This window comes from Semicossyphus pulcher, unplaced genomic scaffold (genome assembly GCF_022749685.1).
Source record: "Semicossyphus pulcher isolate SPU_LCO1_2020_fin unplaced genomic scaffold, fSemPul1.0.p SCAF_4, whole genome shotgun sequence".
Lineage (NCBI taxonomy): Eukaryota > Metazoa > Chordata > Actinopteri > Labriformes > Labridae > Semicossyphus > Semicossyphus pulcher.
In genome coordinates, this window is record NW_027211715.1 from 13,392,861 (window position 1) to 13,416,184 (window position 23,324).

The following is a 23,324-nucleotide window of genomic DNA, read 5'->3' on the forward strand; positions in this document are numbered from 1 at the left end:
TCTCCTAGATATCCTCACATGTGCCTCATCTTGTAATCCTCTTTTATTATTTGTTGGCCAGAAAAGTTGGAACTTCATCCTGTGGGGGACATGATTGCCTGTGTCAAATTTCTTGGACCGGAGGACATGGAGGTCTTAAACGTCTGTGCCAATCTTTGAAGCATGTAGAGGTATTCGACTGGGTTCGGCGGATAGAAAAATAGGATTCCAGTTAGAGACTTTATGCCTATGCCTTTATGATGTCAGAGCTTGCTGACTCTGTGCGGGCTTTCTCAAAGCAGGCACAGGTCACTAATTCTGAGCATCTAAAATCTGTGAACTGTATTTCATGGAAATCCAGCCAGCAATGGTTGAGAAGTTGAGGGCTGTGCTGCTAGAGAGACTAAAATCAGTGTGGTTAAGGTTATAAGAGACTGTGGCATGCTGGTAAAAGTATATCAGGCATTCAGGTCTGCTGCTTACAGCTTTCTGACTCTGTGGTTTGGTTAGTTTAGCTGTTTGCTACATGCACCATACAACAACCTCGCACACCTATCATTCACACATGCACATTCTAAACCATTCATTGCCCTGATGTATCAGCCTTTTTGTTGTGACCACTTGTGCCAGGTCAAAAGAGTATAGTCTGTTAGTTAACCAGTGGTTCATATGTGGTTCTACTAGTTTTGCATGTTCTTTAGCTGTCTCTCTCTCTCTCTCTCTCTACCCCCTATGAACCCTCATACCTTCAGAGTAGAGTGAAATTGGGCAGCATGGTGGATCAAAATGTTGCCACGCAGTGAGACAATTAAATTTGCTTCATGGTTAGTTAATAAACTGTTCATAAAACAATCAATACTTTCCTTCACTCCTCCTCTCACAGGTGTCAGCTCTCTCCAGCTCCACACTTAATGACTGAATTGGAGCGATTAATTACCCCGATCGGTGATGTTAACCTCCACCTCCTCCACCTGGACTCTTGCGATCAGACCAGCTGATTCATACTGTAGCCTTGAACCCTGCTTACTATTAATCCTCATACTGCTGCGTTCCTTCAGGCTCTGCTTGTCCAGACTGAAGAGAATTACTGAATACCAAAATGGAAAGAGACTGAAGTGTGTTCATACTATAAAAAACAGATATGAGTCTGACATTGAGATAGATATAAAGAAATATGACTGCTTTATTGCACAAAACTGGAACAACCTTGAATCTTAGAGGCTACAATAACTCCTCCTCTCCTCTCCTCTCTCATGCACCTGCAGATTGTCGGGCTGCTTTGTCTAATTACACATCTCATCACATCCACACACAGCCAAAGGCTCTCAGCAGTGCTCAGGCATTACCTCTGTAGTGGGACCTCACAGGCATGATGTGGATTCTGACAGAAGATACATGCATGGAATAAAAGGTCCCACTACAATAACAACAGATTACAGACACAGTCTGTTATTACCTCCAGGAAAAACAACCTGCTCTTCATATTTCACAGCAGTGATGGGTTAAACATTGAGCTAATATGTGTGAATGTGTGTTTATGGGTGCAGCTTGCTCTTCCTCTGGGCTCATACCTGGTAACCTGCTGCACCCATCAAACCCTGATGGATGCTTTCCTGTCAGTGCAGCCAACTGTTCCAGCAGCGCCTGCCTCTCACCCCTTCATTCTCTGCTTTCCCACAGATGCAGAGCTGCAGGGACAGTTTGCTTCCAGCATGTTCAATTAATCATAAAAAAAGAAAAAGTCACCAAGCGGAGTTTAAGTTTTTTAGGTTTAGAAGGTTCAACATTTGGGTGCGGGATATATGTTTTAAGACCAAACAGGAAGTATTGATATCACTTACATATTTGATTGTTGACTTGACCACAGGGTCCAAAATTAGCACCCCCCACTTGCCAAATGCGGGTAAAAATCGAATTTGGCAACTAAAATAAATGAGGTTGTGCGCCAGGGGCGGGAACTTCCATTACTACAAAACATATAAGTTGTTGACTAAGTTTTGTTTTGCAATGACTCTGCACGTTGCTGGCGTATTTCCGTGAAAAGTTATATCGCAATCCTTTAATTGACCCTCGCTGACCACCATTGGCGCGCTCACACTTCTGTTATTTAGCTCGCGCAGGTTCTTAGTGCGTCAACAATCTGATAAGTACGAGTTTACGCTTTTCACTCGTCGCACCTGAAATGTAGCAGGTGTAACAGAGCAGCTGTTACAAACGTGAACTAGTCATTGGCGTACCGTGGGCGTCCTCTGTTTACTGCTATGCGTCCTTTGGACAGTCACACAGTCACACAGGTGTCTGCTCTACAGGGGCTGCCGGTCGGGGAACAAACGCTAGCAGCCCAAAGCAGCTATTGGGGACTTGCTAGCTACAGCAGCTAATTATTGAGTTTCCATGTTGTGGAGACGTATTTCCAATTCACTTAGCCTCGCCATAACTGCATCTAGACTACAGTATTAACCTGTACCACTGTCACTACGGGAGGCAGAGGAGAAGCTAAACACCTAGCAGGAAACAGCAGAGGCTATCGCTAACAGCTGAGCTACAGTACGGTCACTAGAGGAACTGAAGAGCTTGTAAATGGCAGTCAGATGAGCGATGAAGGAGAGAGCTGAGTGCTTGATCAGAACTACTGCAAGTTTCATTGTGCAGTTTAAATATGAGCTGCACTAATGAAAATCTTATTTTGTTGCAGAGATGAAATCAGTACTCAAGAAAAAAAAATATCAGAGTGTATAAATAGTCATTACAAGCAAAAGCCCTGCAGTAAGATAAGATAAACCTTTATTAATTTCGAAAGAAAATGACAGTGCCAGAATACAAAATCAATGAAAACTTTAGCAAGAGTGAAAATGACAAGGATCAAAATATTCTTTCAATACAATAACTTAAGGTAGCTTACTCATTGTGCAGGATGGCCTATTTCAGAATAATAAGTTTAATATCAGTGGATTATTTGTTAAGGCATTACTGCGTAGGCCAACACCACTTTTTATATGTGGAGCTGTTTTTAACTACTTTATATTTTTCTTTAAAATCAGTGGAGTAAAAGTATAGATACATTATAAGCTCAGTACTAAAGTAAATGTCTTAGTTTATTTCTGCTGCTGTTTATTATTGACACTATATCTAAGAAAGTTTTTATGGCCGGTAAAAAATATTATGGCCTGTAAAAATTATTTTGGCCGGTAACATTTTTTGGCTTACCCGCCAGTGGCAGGTAGACCAAAAAGTTAATTTTGGACCCTGCTTGACCATATACAGCATAAGCTCGACAAAAGAATACCTGCTATTACCTGTCAATAGAAGAAGTCTAGCCGCAGTAGCTGCTGTTACCATGCTGTGAGGGGATGTACTACTTCTCTAAGGTACAGATGCTGAAAAAGGTGTGAAAGGTGGTGAAAAGTGCTGTGGTGCAGTGTGTCCACAAGAAATAACACAGGTGGATGTCTCGGAACACGTGATATGGCATCAGTGTCTTTGAGATTTAGCGCTTTGGATATTTTCACGGTGCTTTCCCCCTGTGTGATATTTGTAAGAAGCAAAAGCTTTTGTTGTAATGTCTTGGTAATCTCATGATACAGACAAAATGACTCCCTCATGGTCCCTCATGAAAGACACTCAAAGAAAGAAACAAGCAGCAGTGTGACAGAAGCTAAGAAGCACAGGATTCCCATGTTAGCTCCTCACATGCTCTTTGGTACGTAGACATTGTATAATTAATGACAGAGTACATGAAAGCCCAGGCTGCTCCAACATGATGAGTCACAGCAAGCCGAGATTCAAATGTTGCCTGAGGTAGAAAAATAAAACTCAAGTGAGGCTGCAATATATGAACATACTAATACAGAGTGCACAGAAGCATGAGCACTCTTTGTTATTGCTACACTAAAGCTGATCAAAGACGAGAGTCTGACCATGAACTCCATAAATAAATCTAAAGTGTTCAAACAGTGTTTCATTGTGTTTTCATCAGACCCCTACAGTTACATTGTTGTTCCCACACGGCGTCTCCTCTCTGAAGGAGGAGGCGTCTGCAAAGCTAATTGAACTCATCAAACAATGTTTACTGAGAGAAAAAACAAACACCTGGTGCTAATTCAAAAATCACTTCCATGCAGAGGGCGAACGGAGCGACGGGGGGGCCGGAGGAGCTTTGTTAAGTAAAAGATCAGCCGGAAGGTTTAATGAAGAAAATACGGAGCTGTGAAGTTTGATGAAGCACAGAGGAGAATATTAAACATCTAAAGACGTGTAAACTTAGCTTTGGGAACGGATTAGTAGAAACCTAAAGCTGACATGATTTGTAATTAATAGTCTCACGCATACAGAACTACTGGCTCTTTCAGGAGCTGAGTGAAGCCGCCCTCTCTGACCTTCTAAAAGGTGCCGCTCTGCCAAAGAAAAGCAAACACCTCATTTATCTGGCAGCCAAAGAGCAGATACTCAGGAGACCTGAAGAGCTGGCAGTCAGATCTGTGGCTGTGACAAGAGCAGCCTGAGCTCCTGGCGTTAGGAAAAGTAAATTGGACATATATCACTCTCATTGGCCCGGCGGGCAGTTTAAAGTCAATATGAAATGAAAATGTTCTAAACACTTTAGATCACATACTCTTAAGCTTAGACGTGCTGGGGCAGGAGACTCACCAACAAGTTAACTCTAGCACCTCCATCTAAAAACCACCTTTTACTGCAGCCATCTATAAATGACACTTACAGTCTCATTTCAATCTTAAGTAATGCCAATTTCAGTTTGCACTGAATCCTGAGCAGCTTCTTCTTCATTAGCAGCAGCAGCACAGTGGTCGAAGGAAAACCTGCAGCTACAGCAATTAAGGCTGTTTGTAGTGATACATCAGAAATGTCAGACGCTGTGATTGCTCCAGTGTGAGGTGATGGGTTGATGAGATCCTGTTCTGTCTGAGATCCTGATTAAGAAATAAAGCACAATCAAGAAGCCTGATTGCTGGATCGGCCTCTTAAACGTGCCAAAGTTCAAATGAGACCTTGATACGTTTTATTCAAAGACATGTAAAATGTAAGGAGGAATAAATGAATGAGTGATTACCTCATTTAGCACTATGATTACACGCAGACACATATTATTGGTGTGAATGCTGAAGGCACACATATGTTCTTCTACTTTATATTTCTTATTATTATTCCGCCACGTTTTTCGGTTCGCTACTCCTTCCACAAATTTCATCCGATTCAAACCGTTTGAACATCATTACGTGCGTCTCATTCTGACTCGGCGCGCTATGACTTTTGGTATTCATACCCTTCAAAACTTCCGAGTTATTCCCGTTTTTCCAAAAAAAATTCCCATCTGGAATGAATGGGAAAAATATTCAAACTCTCAAAAATTAACACTAAATTCAACCCTCCATAAGTGATTCATACATTAACTTAGAAATCCCATTCCACTTTTAAAATATTCACACATCTTTCAGCTTTCATCAAGATCAACTTTTTCATAGCATTCATACTTTCTTCACAGGAACCTTTCAAAGCACCTAAAGTTTTCACAAAACAAGTGAAAAATGCCCAGCATTAGAGTGGGTGATGTCATCGCCAGAGGGGGGAATGCTGTGAAAAATCACCTCGGAACTTTCCCAAACAAATTACAACAGCGCACAGAATGTTCCCTGCACATACATAAAAAATACATCAAATCGTAGGTAATCTTGTGCTGCTCGTGATAAATGGCGGCCCAAAGCCAAAAAATTTATGCTTTTGCCACTAGATGCCTCAATGTCACAGAAAGTTGCCCAACTGCCCCATCTGCTCTAATGTTAAACATTTCTGGAAAACTCCAAATGGAAGCCCTTCTTTCTGTCGCCGCCCTGACCACAAGTTTGGCCGTAGAGACATACAATTCGAATGAAAGCTTCATCAAATCCTTGTGATGCTCATATTATAATGTTGTGTTGATAGCATTTACGGTCTTGGCACAATGGCAGAAGATTGAGAGGGTGTTTTCGGCTAAAATCTCAGTAAAATCAACTGCTCAGCCAAGGAGTCACACAGCTGCTGCTAATTAACCCACAGCCTCTCCTCATGAGCCATCACCACGGCAACAGCTGAGTTCAGCTAGGGGTCACTTGAGTTCATTTGGAGCTTAGTTGACACATACACACAGGACAGACATTTTGACACTATCTCAAGCATTTCTCAAGGCTGGTCTTCCATTTTAAACTCCTCCATCATCCTCATCACCTCCTCAGTCATTTTACTCACATCCTCAGTCATCTTACTCACATCCAGACTGACTCTCATCACCTCTAACCTATCCTTTATTACCTCCTCAGTCATCTTCCTCACCTCCAGACTCATTCATTCATATATTTATTCAACATTAGCAGTTCAGCATTAGCAGTTTAGCGTCAGCTCTTCAACAACATATTCAACAACATTCATACATTACATTCATTCAACATTCAAGCACAGCATTAGCAGATTAGCGTAAGCTATTCAGCAGACAGCATTCACACCGCAATTTCTTCAGAAATTGCATTTTCTAGTTTTAAACACAATTCAGCAAAGAGTCTCTCGCATTGTGAATCACTGTGAATCTCCCGTGGCCACTTTGAATCCACTCCATTTGCTCTCCTGCTGCCTCAGCACTGAGTGTATGAGTGTGTGTAAACTCTGTCTATAAGTTCTCAGACTGTGCAGTGAAGGTGGTCTAAAGAAATGTTTTCCTAATAAATCACAAGGAGCTTTAAAATCAGCGTGCAGTGCAGCGGGGAGTATTTCTTTCTCCATGCCCTGTGAGAGCACCCGAAATACACACAGCTTGACTGCTAATGGCTCAGGGCTAAATCACATCACACACTGTGGAGGCAGCTCGCTGTTTGGACCATCTTGCAATTTTTGGTTGCTCATCTTGTGCTACCACAGCCAGGACAGAAACAAAGTACACATACAGTCGAGTGTTCACACACAGAAACAAACCCACAGATGACCCACTGAGGTGAGAGCTGAAACATCCACTCCACAGCTTCAGACAGCTTTGACCCTCTTGGAAACACTTTGGGACGCAGCTAATGGCTGCTGGAACATGCAAACTCCACTGTTCAGCCACAGAGACGAGGAGCGAGGCGAGGAGAGGAGAGGAGAGGAGAGGAGAGGAGAGGAGGGGTAACCTCAGCTTTTGAGTGTCTCCCTCTGATCTCCTCTCTGTCAAAACAATGATGGTCACGCTCAGAAGAGGCCCAGTTACAGCTTGGCCTCAGACGCCTGAGAAGCCTTCTGGCCAGGAGCCAGTGTTTTTCTGTGTTTGGAGTGTTCATGTGTGCTTTTTGTATGTGCATGACAAAATCAGCAAGCACACATCCTGCTGTGCATCTAAGCAAAAGGACATCAGTAGAGAGGCACTTAAATGTGCCTTCAACAACTGAGCCGCTCTGTTTTCTCTGCTGCTCTTCACTAAGCTGATGGGACAGTAATGTAACAGAGCAAGTAAACACAGATAAAATGAGTCACATAAAACAGTTCTATGTATTAAGGTGTGTACATAAACAGTTACACAGTGCAGCTACAGTAGCCCCGTAAGAGTGAAAGTCAGTGGTCAGAGATCAACAGCTCAACCAATAGTCCAGTGCAGAGAGTGATCCATCACAGAAAGCTGCTACAATCAGTCTGAGCACAGAGCAGGACATGATGGCAATGCTCTTGGTAAACCTCTCTATCACACACACACACAGACACACATGCACACACAGAAAAACCTGCAGAGAAACACACAAAAGCAGGCATCCTCAGTCACTAGGATGCCCAGGCAACAGTTCTGACAGTTGTTGCCAAATCTATCCATCTAAGAGGTCCAAGAGCAAACCGGAGGGCTCCAGCACCACTCACTAAGAGTGATTATCAGGACAGAAAGAGATGCGGACCTCCTTAATTACAGTTGAGGGGGTGAAAATAGACAGAGAAAAGACACAAGGGGACGTATTTCATTGTGGTTTACTGTCATCTTATGTGGAGTCGAGGGAGGACACAAGGACACAGGAAGCTCCCATTGGGATGAAAGCAGATGTGCAGACTTTTATACACACTAAAGTACACAAAGCCTGACAAAATCAAACAGGAAATTACAAAATAGAAATATAAGAAACTAAAACATTACCTCAGGTAAGTTGACGGAGTTAAAGGCACAGACACAACCACTCAAAGTTAATTGATATCGTTCTTGCCTGACTACTGATTGAGCAAATGCAGCAACCTCTCTTATATTTTCTTCTCTATTATTTTGCAGTTTGAAAGTTAAGTATCAAACCCAACCGCTAACTACCCCAACAGTTCATTATGAATTTGCTGGAGCAGAACAGAAAAGCTTCTCTAATCACTGACGGGAATTTGTTCTCAGAGTGTCTGCACAAAGACACAAAATGATAATTGTTTAACATTGTTGTGCATTAAAATCTGCGAGCACAGAAGGTGACCTCTGTATTCAGTCGGGCTATTGGCTGACCGGGTGACTGACTGGCTTTCTCCTGATTTGGAAAGCAAACAATTGAATTCATTTCTTCCCTTCTCTAGAGTTGGCAAACACAGAAAAAGTAATTTGAATGGAAATTACATTTGAAAAATCCTATTTTCTGGTTAATAAGGAAACACTGTCAGAATAAAAGCCCTTTCAGCTCAAAGAATGTGGCCCCTTTACAAACTAAGTCCCACATTAGGATCAGTCCTTGAGCAAAAGTTTCAACTATTCACTCACTCACACACAAACACACACACACACACACACACACACACACACACACACACACGCGATATGATATGAGATATGAGATATGAGACTTATATATTCTATAATAAAATCACTCTGAGAGAAGTATGTTATTCAGCACCCCAAGGCGACAATTGATGATGAAGTGAAAAATCAACGAGGAACCAAAGTCCGATCCGAATTAAATACAGAAACATTTCACTGTCATTTGCTTTAAAGAGATAAAGAGTCTGACAGAAGGGTAACTAAAAAAAGTCAATAGATAGGTAGGTATATATCTTGCAGCACCACATGAAGAAAGCTCTCACGTTGGCCTTTTCGCCCTCTTTCTGAGCTTTGTGGTTCATTCTGTCCTGTCCACTCCCTCACACTCTCACAAAAGTGCTCACACACATCTACAGACATACACACAGGTCAAACCCTGTGAAGGAGAAGATTTGCTGATATCTGTCAGGTGGCTAAACTGATATGAACTACAAATCCCTGTGACACCCAAAAGGCTGAGTTTGAGCACAATTGACTACATCCACCTGGTGAGGGCTGCAGGTCGACACCTGCTCCTGTTCACTCCAGCTGTTTCTCTGTCTGTCTCACATCTGTCTGACTCTCCATTAATGGCTTCTTCACCAAAGTGCTTCAGTTTTTTTATGTTTCAGTCCTGCTTGTCTGGTGGATCTGGAGATGACAACGTGGATCCACAAGTTGAATCCAGACTAAACAGCCTCAACATATAGTTTATACGGACATACAAGGTTCTCAAAAAGATAAAAACTAATGACTTGGTTGATCTACTTACTTTTCACGTCATCATCAAGTCCAAATTTTAAGTTGCCAAATACTTTGGTTTTTGACCAAATACCCACAAAACTTTCAACTTTCCCATCAGCCTCAGCTACTTCCTGTTCAGTTCTGCTGCTGGCGTTTAGTTCAAAGCTCCACAGTGTAATATTAACAACAGGCTGCGTCCTGAAAGGCCAACAAAGTGTTTCTCTCTCATCTTATATTTATTTATTTACCAGATTCCAGTCATCACTTTCCTTCAACTGAAAAATTGAGTCCACGTAAACATTTCATCAACATTTGCTGGCAAAAATTGTATGTGTCAGTCTGCTTCTAGCTCTTATAGAATGTAAAAGACAGGAGGATTAGAGAAACCTGTTTTTTCTGTTTGGTATGAGGAATGAAAAGCAGAACAGATTTTTTCTTTCAAAGCAACAAATAATAAACCAACAAACCACAACACTCTACAGTAATTATACACCCAGGCATTCCATGCGGTTTGTCTGAATAACACAAAGAAAGGAGAGTCAGTTTGAGATTGTGTCTTATTTACACCAACATGGGTGCAACAGATCTCGATAGAATTGATTACACTACTTTTCTGCCTTCAAATAAATACCCAGGATTTATATGGCAACCCCAAAGCTACATCTCTGATTAAATATCACTCTGGCGCCTCAGCTTCATAAACAGCCCCTCTGTGTCTATTCCAGGCTGGCAGAGGGAAGACAAGGAAGACAGACAGAAATCACTCTCAGTAACAATAGTTAGCACTTCTCTTCTACCCTCTTATGTCTTGTTTCCTTTAGCTTCAGTTCCCATTTCTCTCAGATCCTGATGACTCCTTTGTACCTCCACAAATTAAAACTGAACACAGCAAAATGTGCCTCTCCTTTGGGAGCTGCGGCACATGAGTGGAAAACATCGGCCATCTGTTGGCCTCTCAAGCACTGCCTGTTCAGCAGCTCATCAGTCTGACAGATAGAGCTCGAACAACAATGATGTCAACATCAGACACTTGATCTCCTTCAGCGCGGCATCTTTCAGTCACTCACTGTGTTTTTGTTAACTAGGAAAAGAAAACGTTGTGGTAGACAGAACTGGGCAATGCTTCAGGAGCTGTCCGGTGCTGAAACCACACAAAGAGCCCACAGGGAGCATTTCTTTTTCTGAGGATTAACTTAGACAGGAAAACACCGGCATAATGGCAAAACGAACAGCTGTGTCGTGTTTACTTCTCCTCCAGGCTGTTTTAGGAAGTGACTGATAGAGACACAATCCAGTTCAGATCTACTGACAGTCCACCTGACTTTAACAAAGGAAGCATCGCACCCAACTGGTGAGACAAAGGAGAGGCCAGAAGAGGAAGGTAGCTGCAAGGAAACCCACCAGACCCACACCTCCTCCTAAAATGAAGATACTCAATGTCTCCCTGTCATTAATTCAGCGAACAAAAACTGTTACCAGATGTCCTCATTTATTCATAGTATTTAATAGGAAGAATGCTTCCTTTGAATAATACATTTGGTGGGAAAGGGGTGCAGAGCTTTGTTTGAGGAGGAGGGGGGGTCTTTGATGAATATTCACGAGCTGCCTCTGGAGGGGTTGTGGAAATCTACCTTTTTTTCTGCCTCTGTGCCTCCTGGGCTTTGTCTGCTCTGACACTGGCCTCGATGGCCCAGCTGTGCTGCTCATTTACATGGCTCTCAGTGCTGTGGATAGTTCAATATGACTAATGCCAGACTATTATGTTATTAGCCAAGGCAAAGCTAGCAGCAGCACATTTAGGCTCTGCTCCATCTGCTTGGCGGTGTCAGGTGTAAGGAATGGAAGGAAGGATGCAGAGCTGTCAATCAAGCACATTAACGTCCTCATGTGGGCGGAGGTACAGCCTTCATTAAGACATTAAAATATTCCTGTGACTGCGGGTGCCGTGCCTTAAAGATGAACTGGGTGCTAACAGGCTCCACTCAAGATACATGCAGGAAGACACCTGATATCTTACAGACAGCAGAAATCACTCTCTCCACCATTTATGCAAACAGAATCAGACGTGTGTACAGGCTGCGGTGAATGTTTTCACTGCTTAATTAGATCAGGGTTATCTAAGTCTATAAATGAGTCTCTCTCTGCAGGAATCTTCCAGCACTCCTATTACCATGTCTACCACTAGAGCCAAAACAACTACATCCATTTGTAACATGTACAGTGAGCCTTCAGCACTGAAAAATACCACACGATGATTAAAGCCTAATTTTCTCTAAGTAAAGTTGCAAGGATTAAATCCAGCTTTAAGCAACAGCAGGATCACAGCTGATCACAGCACCACACACTTCCAACTACAGCATTTGATTCTGGAGGTCCTCACCAGTCAAAGAGCCTAACTCCAGCTAGATCCTCAGTACTGATACTGAGCAGTTACTTGGCTGCTCTCCCTTTGTTCCATCCTGAGCCAGGGTGGCTTTATCTGTTATAAGTGATGCAGAAGGGTTCATTGTAGGAATATTAATGTCTTATGTTTGCAAAATCTGTGTTAAAATGTACAGTTCCCGTTCACTTGCTTGGACACTACTCAAGTGCAAAATTGAATTCCCGCCCAAGTGTCTGCACTAAGCTGAGCGCAGCCACGCAGAGAAGACACATTATGGAAATATGTGAGGACGCAACCTCATGCACAGAGGAGATAATTCTGTAAAATTCCTAGTCAGTCCCAGTCTGTTACCTCCTTTCTTCCTCTCTCTCCTTCTTTGGCCTTGCCCACAGTTGGAGCAGAGCCACTAAGAAGCAGTGAACCCCTCTCTGAAGGAATATTGTTCATCCATTGTAACGCCTCATCACACAGGAAATGTGAAAATGGCGGCAGTGAAGTGGCAATAGCACAGACAGGAACACCTCTTCTAAGAACAATGGGGTTCAACAGCAGAGCCTGTGATCCAATGCAGACGTAAAAGAGAGTAAACAGAGCGAGACGAGAGAAAGAAAGAGGGTGATGAGAGGAGAGAGACACAGAGAGACAAACACAGACACCTTCTACAATATGAGCGAGCGTGAGAGGCAGAAAGAAGCAGAAGCTGCAGAATGACTGAAAGAGCAGTTTAATGTGGAGTCAGATCTTGTTAGTGCAACAGGAGCTGAAGATGCTCAAATGGAACTGGACACAAAGGTGACGGGGAGCTCACACGCACACATCGCTGCTCAACCAGTACCGGCTCGGCCTTCGACATTAAGGATGACTCTGCCAATGCTGCGGTCAAATTCAGGATCACGTGTGTGTGCTGAACTGTGGGAGCTCAGGTCGGATAAAATATCAGAGAAAAGGAGTATTGGAAAAAATTTGACAAGGGCAGCTTGCAGATACGAGTTTGTGTGCTGCCAGATGAGAGAGCGGGAGTGAGGGACTAGTCACCAGACTGCTTCCTTTTCCATCCTGAACCAAATCCCTCGTTTTGAGATAGCTCACTCAAGCCGTGTTGCAGTACACAGCTTGGTAATCATGCTCAGCCTTCCTCAACTCTGATCTCCGTGTAGCCTGGAGGTGTGGCTGTGAGGCAGCAAACTTTCCTCCAACAGAGATAACAAAGAGACCCATTTGGCAGTGTAAGTGCCATCCAAGATAATGTCTCTGGTTGCTCTCTTCAGTTCACTGACAGCATTGATAGCCTGGCTTCAACTTCCACCCATCAGCTGCTCCCTCTGTCTCTAACCTGGAGGCTCACTGTGGGAAGACAAGGGCTGTTTCTGCAAGAGGTTGAAAGATGGTCATACTGATCCAGATCCTATGGTGACCTTGTTGGGTTCTTATCTTTTAAAAGTGTAATTTCAGCCCCACCTCTTATTAACCTGTACGCATAATTTGGGAAAGTGCAAAAAGTGGATACACTGCTGAAGAGGAACAGTGTGGATGTGTGAAGCAGGAGTTGCTCAGTGTCAGTGATGCCATGTCAAAGTTTCTTTACATACATTTCAGGGCAGAGTGGTTCTCAGCTCTCCAGCAGTTGAGCGCCACTGAACAAAAGACCTCTGTTAAAATAAGGAGGGGGGGGCTTGAGGTTTGCGCGTAGACAACAACTTGACAAATAACCGATCCAAATAACTCTTTACGTTGATACATTTTCCCATGTGGGACCAAACACTCACAGCTATTAGCCGTGATCACGTCACTTAGTTGGCAGGCACGAGCTGCAAACGATGAATGAACATTTTTTCATCTGAATAACAATTTGACCTTTAATATAGCCTACAGCTGGATCCGCGTGCCTTCCGGGTATTGCAGTAATAATAATAATCTCTCATCGCCGAAGGGAAGGAAAAGTATAGTGCATTCAGGCTACCTCTCAACACTCAAGGAGCTGTCCAGGGTGCTGGTTTAGTTCAGCTTCATCATAGTGTGTACACATGAATACTGGGAATATTATTGGATACAAAATGAGATAAAAATACATGAGACACATTTTAATGATCCCTGCTGGGAGAAGACTTTTAAAGACACAGCTCATCACTGAGTACTTATCATGTGATGTTTGCAGACAGCTCATTGGTGGTGTAATCGCTGTGCTGTGGGGACAGCTGAAGTCCCCGTCCTGTTCAAAGCAGCTCATGAGAACTATTGTTGGCTGTGTGCTTCAGAGCGTCTTCAGCATTAAAGAAGCGTTGAAGCTTCACAGACTCTCCAGTGGCTCTGACACCAAAAGGACTCCAGCTCCACAAACCCTGAGCTCGTGCTGATCACATCTCTTTACACACAAACTCTTCAAAGGGCGAGACCTTCTGATGATGATGATGCTGGAGATGATGATAAAGACTACAGAGACAGTGCTTCCTATCTCTCTGCTCTTCTCTCTAACTCCTCACCTCTCTGCTCTTTCTGCTTCTCCACCTCACAGAATGACCAGAAGGCATCAAACTACAAACAAGAGAGTAAACAAAGAAGCAGCTTATATCGATCCCTGGGCTTTACAGCACTGGGTAAATGTGTTTATCCTGTGTCGCCACTATATTATACTTAAATACATATTTGATGTGCTGCTGGAGCTGCTTAGAAGCATCCTCTGGCAGGAGTTTATTACATTTTGTTAATACCTTCATGAGACAAACCATGAGAGAAATTAATCCCTGGAGATTTAAAACACTGTCCAGCCACCCCTGAAACCCAACAGGATAATTACACAGCACAGAGACGTGTTTGTCCCTGAGGGGATTATAAATAAAGTTTACTCCTCTTCTGAGACAGGAGCTGTGCTTCTGGTGGCACAAAGATTCAATTCTGAAGGCATCAGAATCATAAAACCCTAATAAGCTTTCATGAAAACAAGTGAGAATTTGACATTCTCCAAAATAATTAAACTAATCAAATTGACTGCTGCAGCTTGAGAGGAGACCAGAGGCTGTTAGCTGGGCTCTGCTTGGTCTGTTATAAAAAGAGCTTTGACTGACCTGGAGGAGAGGCAGGGAGCAGAGAAGGTTAGGCTTCATGTTTAATGATGCTCCCAGGCAGGTTTGTGCTGATGCAAAGCAGGGATGTGTAGAAAGGGTTTTTAATAGTAAGAGAAACTAATATAAGATACTAATATGATACCAACATGTCGGGGTCTATGTAGAAATGCTCAGGGGTGAACATAATAGTTCATACCACAACTGTATAGTATAGCCTCTAACATAATTCCACCTCTGTGACCCGGCCTAAAGAGGTCTACACTTTGCTACCTTTCCTTAGCTTGCACATTTTTGTGTGCCATTTCCATTTCCATGCATGTGTCTTCCGCTCTTCACGCTATTACCCACTATAATAAACTCACAGTAAACACAAGTCAGCAGTTCAGCCCTGTCAGCCCTGACAGCAGAGACCCGTTCCTCTCCCGAGAACACAGTATCCTCGCTCTGTTTCATTTCTCCTCCTCTACAGGCTGTGCTTTCATCTTACTGTTTCAAAGCACCCAAACAAGCACCTCAGTAAAAGGAGCGGGACCTCCTCATCCTCCGGCAGCCGACGCAGCCTTCAAATGCGCAGGTACTGACAGTTACAATAAACCCTTAAAGAGAACAGTTTAGTGTAACAGCAGCTGTTAGTGTGTCTGTCAAGGTCCAGAGGGCCAGCAGCTCTGTGTTAACCTGAGCTGTGAATCCTGGAAGCTGGCTGATAAGTGAGTTCACACTGCCTTTAAAATGTTTCTAACAGAAAATCAACACACTTTAATAAGTGCAGCCTGCTGCTCAAATTGGAATCATATCTATTTCACAAGTTAATATGTGTATAAGCAGTCAGCATTCTGTCATTTAGTGCTAATTGTTTCTTCAAGGGATTTCAAAGTAATGTGATTACACAGTTTTCATGTTTTAGCCACTTAACTATGAATCACATATGTTTACATCACTGCTAACCACTTTCCTGAGTATTTTTAGACTGATTTCCTGCATTTCAGCTCATTAGCTTCAATTTATGAGTTTATTTTTTCCTTAAGAAAAGGAACAATGGAAAGCACCATTCTACCTCAATCGACAGGTGAATGTTAAATACATTCTGAATTGTGGATCTGTTCAAGTAAACAATGCAATAAACATGTTGCCGATTAATAAAAAAAATGTTGTACAGATTTTTACATGACCATGTAGCATGTTACTTTATTTAATCTGAATGGCGTCACTCAAGGAGACAAACCCACAAAGACATTTGGTTCTATGGCTCGCAGCTTTATTGTACTGGTGAAGACCCATCGCTCTCAACAACTCTCATCTCATTTCAAGCCAGTTATCAGTAAGTAGAGAACCAAACAATGCAAAGTAGGGAGCAAACACTGAATTTACATTGGTCAGGTGACCTTCAAAGCTTAATCCAAACGGCAGCTGGAGTTGGTTGAAGTTCTTGAAGACGTTTAACCTCTCATCACCTCTCATCCGAAAGGCTTCTTCAGTTCGGACGAGAGGTGAAACGTCTTCAAGAACTTCAACCAAATCCAGTTACCTTTTGGACTAAGCTTAGAACTAACATAACCTGGATGACTGAGAACCTTCACAGACATGTTACTTGACCTGTATTGTTGCTCCACGTCTGCTTGATGCGTAACTATGCAATTATTTGCCATCATGACTGCACTATCATCTTTAAAGGGTAATAGCATGTTTCCCAACAGTAGCGCCTAGACATAGTGGCGAAAACATCATTATGTACATACAAATATCACACACCGAGAGAGAAAGAAAATTGGAACATGGCCGCTTATTATAAAAACAATTTGTTTATTAATAGGTCTTGAATGTCTGAGTCTCCCTGAAAGCACCACCAAGAAAACTTTCTCAAACTGGCCCATACTCCAAAATAAATTACAATACAAAAATAATCAGAGTGTGACAAAGAAAAAAAAAGGTGTGTGACAACATGTTCACTGTGATGGATTGCCTCAGTCTCTAATTTACATTTAATACTAGGATGAAGAGAGAGCGCTGAGTGGAAAGAAGGAGATCAGAGTTATGGTTTAGAAAATGTCCAGCAGAGATGTTAAGTGGACATTAATTGGCTAAAGTGTGCAAAACCAGTGGTTTGGTACTTTAGTGGTTCAGTTTGAAACTTTTATGACACAGAATTTATCATCATGAACCAGCAGCACTCTGCAGCCCTGTTATAAATCAACACAATGAGGCATAAACAGCATTAATTAGCACATGGGTTCATACACACAGTCAGATATTTAATGGCACATGACATATATTCTCCATTATCGACTCACACAGAGAAGCAGCGATCACCACCTCATCTCTGCCTCTCTTCACCAGCTCACCGTTATTGACAACCAGTGTTCTGTGTGACGTCTACAAATCACAAGAGACAGCACAGAGAGGCAGACGGACGAGGCCTGTCGCATGTTTGTTCAGCAGAAGACTCCTCTGCAAACACACCAATAAGTCTGATAAGGTAGAGGGTAGAAAGTGATGAGAGAAAAAAAATGTTCGCTGCACTGAAAAGGCTGAACAGTTGGATGCAAGACAGACAGAAAGAAAGAACAATGAAATTAAACAAAGAAGAACCTGCTTTTTGTTTTTTTAACGAGAGCATTCACTTAAATACTTCAACAAACTGTATGTTCTTGTCTTTATCCCTTTATAATATACCTTTCTCTCTTCCTTCTCCTACCCTTTGTTTCCCCTGACCCATTTCCCTCCTTATCTTCTGCTCCCCACAGAGAGCTCAGTCCATACAGGGGGTGGGTGTTTTTGAGTGTCCCCAATCTAAAAGGAAGCAGTTCTGTCGGTGCAGCTTGGCTGCTGGACGCCAAACACACAACCAGAAGAGGCCCAGCAGTGATCTGTCTGCTGAAGCGTCTCCAGTCCGCCTCTCTGCATAATCAGGCCTCCGAACGCAGCATGGCACTGGCTTTGGCTTTATCTGAAAAGACAGCATGTGTAGATAGACCAGCTCAGGGAACAATTTGTACAATGGAGGCCAGAAAAAGAGTGGATATATTTCAGCCCAAAGGCCCGGCGTCCAGCTGTAGGACCCTCATTTATTTGGGAGCGGGAGGCGGTTTAGTCTATTCATCTCTTCACTTCAGACTCTATAATTGCCTCGTTCATATCATTTCACTCCTGCAATCCTTCTCCACTTCTCTTGCACTCGCTTTTGTCTGACCTCCAGCAATTCCTGCTAAAACATTCAGCATCTTTCTTACATCCTTTCTGCATGTTCATCTTACTGCAGAATAGTTGTTGGTTCAAACATGATTCATGATGCAACAAATCTATGTTGTAGAAACTTCTATAAATAAAAACTGCACTTTAAATATAACCTAATAATCTTTGTCCATTAGTATCCATAGAGAGAGGCAGGTATGATAATCACAGCTTCCTCTGCATATTTCAGCATTACTAAGAAAGCCTGGGGCCGAACCAGTCTGTTTCTTTTTCATGTTGATCTTTCCCTTATTAGAATGTTGAATGCTAAAACTGATCTTCAAATATGAAATATCCACTGATCTCTGCGGGCTGATATACTCATGTAGAAAAAGGGAACTGTGCACTTCAGTTTCATATCAAACAGCCGTTTCAGAGCAGTGTAGAGCTTTCTCTCAGACAGTTCATGTCTGTCTATTCACAGCATTTCTAATAAAGGTGACTGTGCTCTCTTGCACCAGTATTGCACGTCATTGTTATTCAGCTCTTGTATCTTTGCTCTGTGGTGTCATCTTTTTAACTGGAGAAATATCAATCCTGAAAGTCAATGAGACTCCGGTTGCTGGAACAATGTCAATGTTATTTCTTCAATATCTATGCAAAAATAAAATAATAATTTGGCTGTGGGTGTTTTTCAAATGTAACTGTCCCCACATGATGTGTTAGTGCCATCACATGGAGAGAGCCTCCTGCCGATGTCTACCAGGACCTTTGTTTAAATAATGGACGGAGCTGAGCAGCAGTCGTGTCCATATGGTCGCCTCCAGATCCCAATCCCTACGAACTCCCCGCCAAATAAAAGTTCCTGAAAGTTCTGGGTGAAGGCGGCTTCGGCAAGGTGTTGAAATGTTGAAACAAGGAAACCAAGGAAATTGTGGCTGTAAAGGTCCCCAAATTCCAAAAAAATTCCCACCTGGAGGTGAGACACTTTCTTGATTTTGTATTTACGTAGTAGTAAAACAGATTTGGAGGTACAGTGGGTTCCTGTTTAGTCTATCTACTGATTGAGAGACAAAAATGGCTGCTCCCTTAAGATCTTTATAAAAAATAATACATGGGTGGCCTATAGCAGCAATCTGGGGTGAGTCTGAAGCAAGGCAATATGAAGGCTGTCCTCCAAAAAAAATAGCTGTAATTGTCAATTTAAGTGGCCAATACTTACATTTATTGACATGTGGTGACCTCTAGATGCTGCAGATTTTATGAGGAGAGCAAAGGAGGAAGTCAGATGACTGCTTGGGTGGACCGGTCAAATGATTTAACTTCTTTACTTTTTATTTAACCCAAAGCACGATCTTTTAAGTACTTTTTTAACCGTTTAGCCAAGTCTCACATCTGCTCCTGAAATAAGCAGGGCCTACCTCGAAGGTTCAGTTTAACTCCTGCATTTCTCTAAGGTTGCACTAGTCTGTCAAACTCCCCACCCGGAGGAAGCTCTTTGATATAGATGGAGTTTAATTCTCTCCACATATAGATGATGAGCCAAGTCCAGCCTTGACAGATGTGAGTCCAGTCTCTTAGTCTGTAACGCAGCTTCCTCCCTGCAGCGAAACCTCAAGAGCAGCTCAACCACATATAATGACTCTCTTATCCTGTCCTTTGTAACGGCTCCATACTATCTCCAAGCATCGTGAAATGTGTGACTGCCCCTGTCAAATTGTTCAAAAATTCAAATTGTTTTTATTCTCTGATTGTTGTTATTCTCAGATTGAGGGACAATTTAAAGAGTCCAATTGACCTACAAGCTGCACATTTTAGGACTGTGGGGGGAAACTGGAGCCCCCCGGTGGAAACCCACGCAGTCATGGGGAGGACATGCAAACTCCACACACAGAAAGTGATTCTGCTATGAGGCCGCGGTGCTAACCACCATGCCGCCGTGCCGCCCTCAGAAGCACTGTGAAGGTTTGTGCAGCACGGTTATCATGTTGCACAAACCTTCACAGAGCTTCACTTCTTACCTGCCTCATTCCCGACGATGCTGATCCGGTTGCAGCAGAAGGTCCTCTTCATCCTGGAAAAGAAGCACTGGCAGACCTTCTTCTTCTTCTTCATCTTCTTCTTCGTCTTCTTCTGCTCGTCCTCGCTGTCCTCCCATGAAGTCATCGCTGGTGTTGGAGTCGACTTGTCACTTTCAGCAGCTCTCTCTGTAGTCTCGAATGTCCCGTTGGGCCCAGCCTGCAAACTAAACACACATACAACCACACGCGCGGTAGAGTTTTATTCCTGTTATTGTCATGAACACAAAAACACAGTGATTGTAGAAGCTCTCTGATCTTAAAGTATAATCAGTTATACTACAGTTTAGATAGTAAAAGCCCCTAACCTGTCCCCTCTTTCCTCATCTTCCAGCTGCAGTGTGTCCTCCGCTGCTGCAGGCCGGACCAGGGTCACAAATGATGAAAAGACTGAGGGAGGTGGAGCCTGCTGGTTGGGGTGGGCTGCTTTCTCTTCTTCTTCCTCTTGACGCCCGTCTCCACATCTCTGTCCATCTTCCGAAAGCCGATGGCTGCAGCAGGACGGACCAGGATCCCCTCATCGGTGGGTTGGATGGTCTTTTTCTTCTTCTTCTCCTTCCTGCGTACAAACAATCACTGTTACACTAATGTAAAGGTCTTAATATCACTAAACACTGCAATAGAAATGTTCAAAGATTATGGAAATACTCAAAGCTTCACACTTACTGTTTTCAGGTGCTCTATGTAACTATTTTTAAACCTCCTGTAAAAAGATGAAGATTCTCCAAAAATCTCCTCAGCTGTCTAGAAAAAGTGTTAAACATGATTAAGTCATTGATCATTGTTGAATGTCAACTAAATCAGGTAAGATTCTGGGTAAGATGTAGTACCACGATGCTAATGCTAATAACTCTCGCCATTGCTAACATACAAAGATATCAAAACCACTAAACATCACATTATGTCCCTGAATTATGCTGAAAGATAGTTTGAGCAAAAGACCAATCCTCACTGAGTGTAAGCTAAACCCCTTAGCTGAACAGCTAGCTTTAGATTGGCTGATTTAACATGGGGACGGGGTCTTGACTCGACTTAAGACATGATATCTATACAGTGGTTGAACAGATTTTACCATTAAAACCTAAACTTAACTCCCTTCTTTCTTTTGAAATCTGAACTGCAATGACAATCCTTGCCTGTCTTTAGGAATATTACTGAACAAACAACTCTGTGAACATTGGGATTACAGCACTTGTTTTAAGTACAAGTACACAGAAGTGCTTTACACTTGCAGACAGAGAATGTTCATGTGTTGCTAAACTTACAATTAAACTAAACTACTGTATGTGTTAAATATAAAGGTTAAAAAACAAACAACATAAGAAGACCCCAACATGCAGCTGTACTTTATCTATTAGGAAAAGAGCTTTAGCAAATTCCTTACTGCTTCATATGCACAATGTGCGTCCGAAAGTTGCATGCCTAGAGTCAGGAGGAACATCATACAGCCCAGTGACCACATATCAATGGCCTCTGAGAATGGTAATCCCAAAAGAATCTCTGGAGATCTGTGGAAGAACAAATCACAAAGAGCTACACCGTCAGATTTTAGGATTCAAAATACACACAGAGAAAACATCTCACAAATTAAATGAACAATGAATTTTGCTCATTGGGAACAATTGAAAAAGACGTTGGCGCTCAGAAATAAACACTGTGTCAACATGAGCATTTTTACAGGCCTTACCTAAAAGAAGGTACCTGCAGGGTGATAGCCTGCTTGACTTCAGAAGTTGTTATGGCCAAGCCAAAGTCTAATAGCTTGACTTTGAAGGGTCGTCTCTGATCCACCAGCATGATGTTGTCTGGTTTAATATCCGTATGGATCACCCCAACGCTCTTCAGTGCGTTAAGCTCTGTGGCCAGCTGCAAGCACAAGACATAAATCTTTTCAGAAACCGTACCAAAGTTTGACAGACTGTTTCCTGTTCTTCTTATGATGGTGCAGTATTCATACCTGATACCTCATACCCGTTTAACAGCATAGCTTCACGACGGTTGCCAAACATGTAGTCCTCTATGCTGATATCTAAGTTCCCGAAGACTAGCGCCTCTCCATGCTTCATGTTGAAACAGTCGTAGAACTTGGAGATGTTGCAGTCACCGAGGTTTTGGTGCATCAACTTTTTCAGTATGGACACCTGGAGAGACAAGCTTTTAAGAGTTAGTCATTATGTTCACATGTATGAACGTAGATTTGTGTTCATGGACACATTTCACATTTTGGAAGATAAATGGTGGGTCGGGGTTTACCCATTTACGTTATACTCAATCACACTAAATATAACAAAAGGCACCTACTGAACTCTGACTATCTCACCTCCTGATTTGATCTCTGTTTGAATTTGTATATACTTGTAAATACTGATGAGACCAGGCCTTCACTGCAGGTAAACTTCATTTTTAGCGCAGAACATAAAGACAATTTCTAAAGATATCAGTTGGATTAAACAGATCCTTGATTTCAGACATAAGACGACAAAAGCAGCTCGTCTGTCGGCTGAAATCAGAACTGTAGCAGGCCGACTGTATCAGCTGCAGCTTAGCATCTTTAACAAGCTAATTAGCATTAGCTATGTGAGTGTGTTTCAAATGAAATTATTTTTATTCTAATCTGACTTGTTATTACATAACAATCCCAGAAACACACTTGCGAATCTGGTTTTCTGAAGTTCATGATGTTTTCTTCGTAGAGCTTCATCAGATAATTTTTTAGGACAAAGAAAGAGGCCATTTTGAATAAACTGGATGGCCCACATGGAGCCATCAGGTCACTTTATAAAGGGATTTATAACGAATAACATACCAAATATAATCAGGGCTCCACAGACCTTCAATATAAATGGACAGTGGATCGTGGTGTAAAAAAAACCACAGCGTAAGAAACAGGCTCAATTAAAGGACACTGAAAAATATGCTATTTTATACCATATTTAAGAAGATAAGATTTTATTGATCCCCCACAGGGCAAATTTACTCGTTACAGCAGCTCACAAAAACAAATGAAATAAAGTACTTCAGTAATGACAATGTACAAAAAGTACAGGTGGCAAAATATGACAATATAAATAACAGCAAAAAAATAATTAAAACACTATTCACACTATGTACACATTCTCTATTATTATAAATATTAATCAATATTGTGT

The 23,324-nt window shown here is 42.3% G+C and overlaps 1 pseudogene; it reads right to left on the bottom strand.

Moving 5' to 3' along the window:
• Positions 1 to 22,909, bottom strand: part of LOC138607958 (neurocan core protein-like) — a 121,606-nt pseudogene extending 98,697 nt beyond the window's left edge.
• Between the last annotated feature and the right edge of the window lie 415 nt (positions 22,910 to 23,324).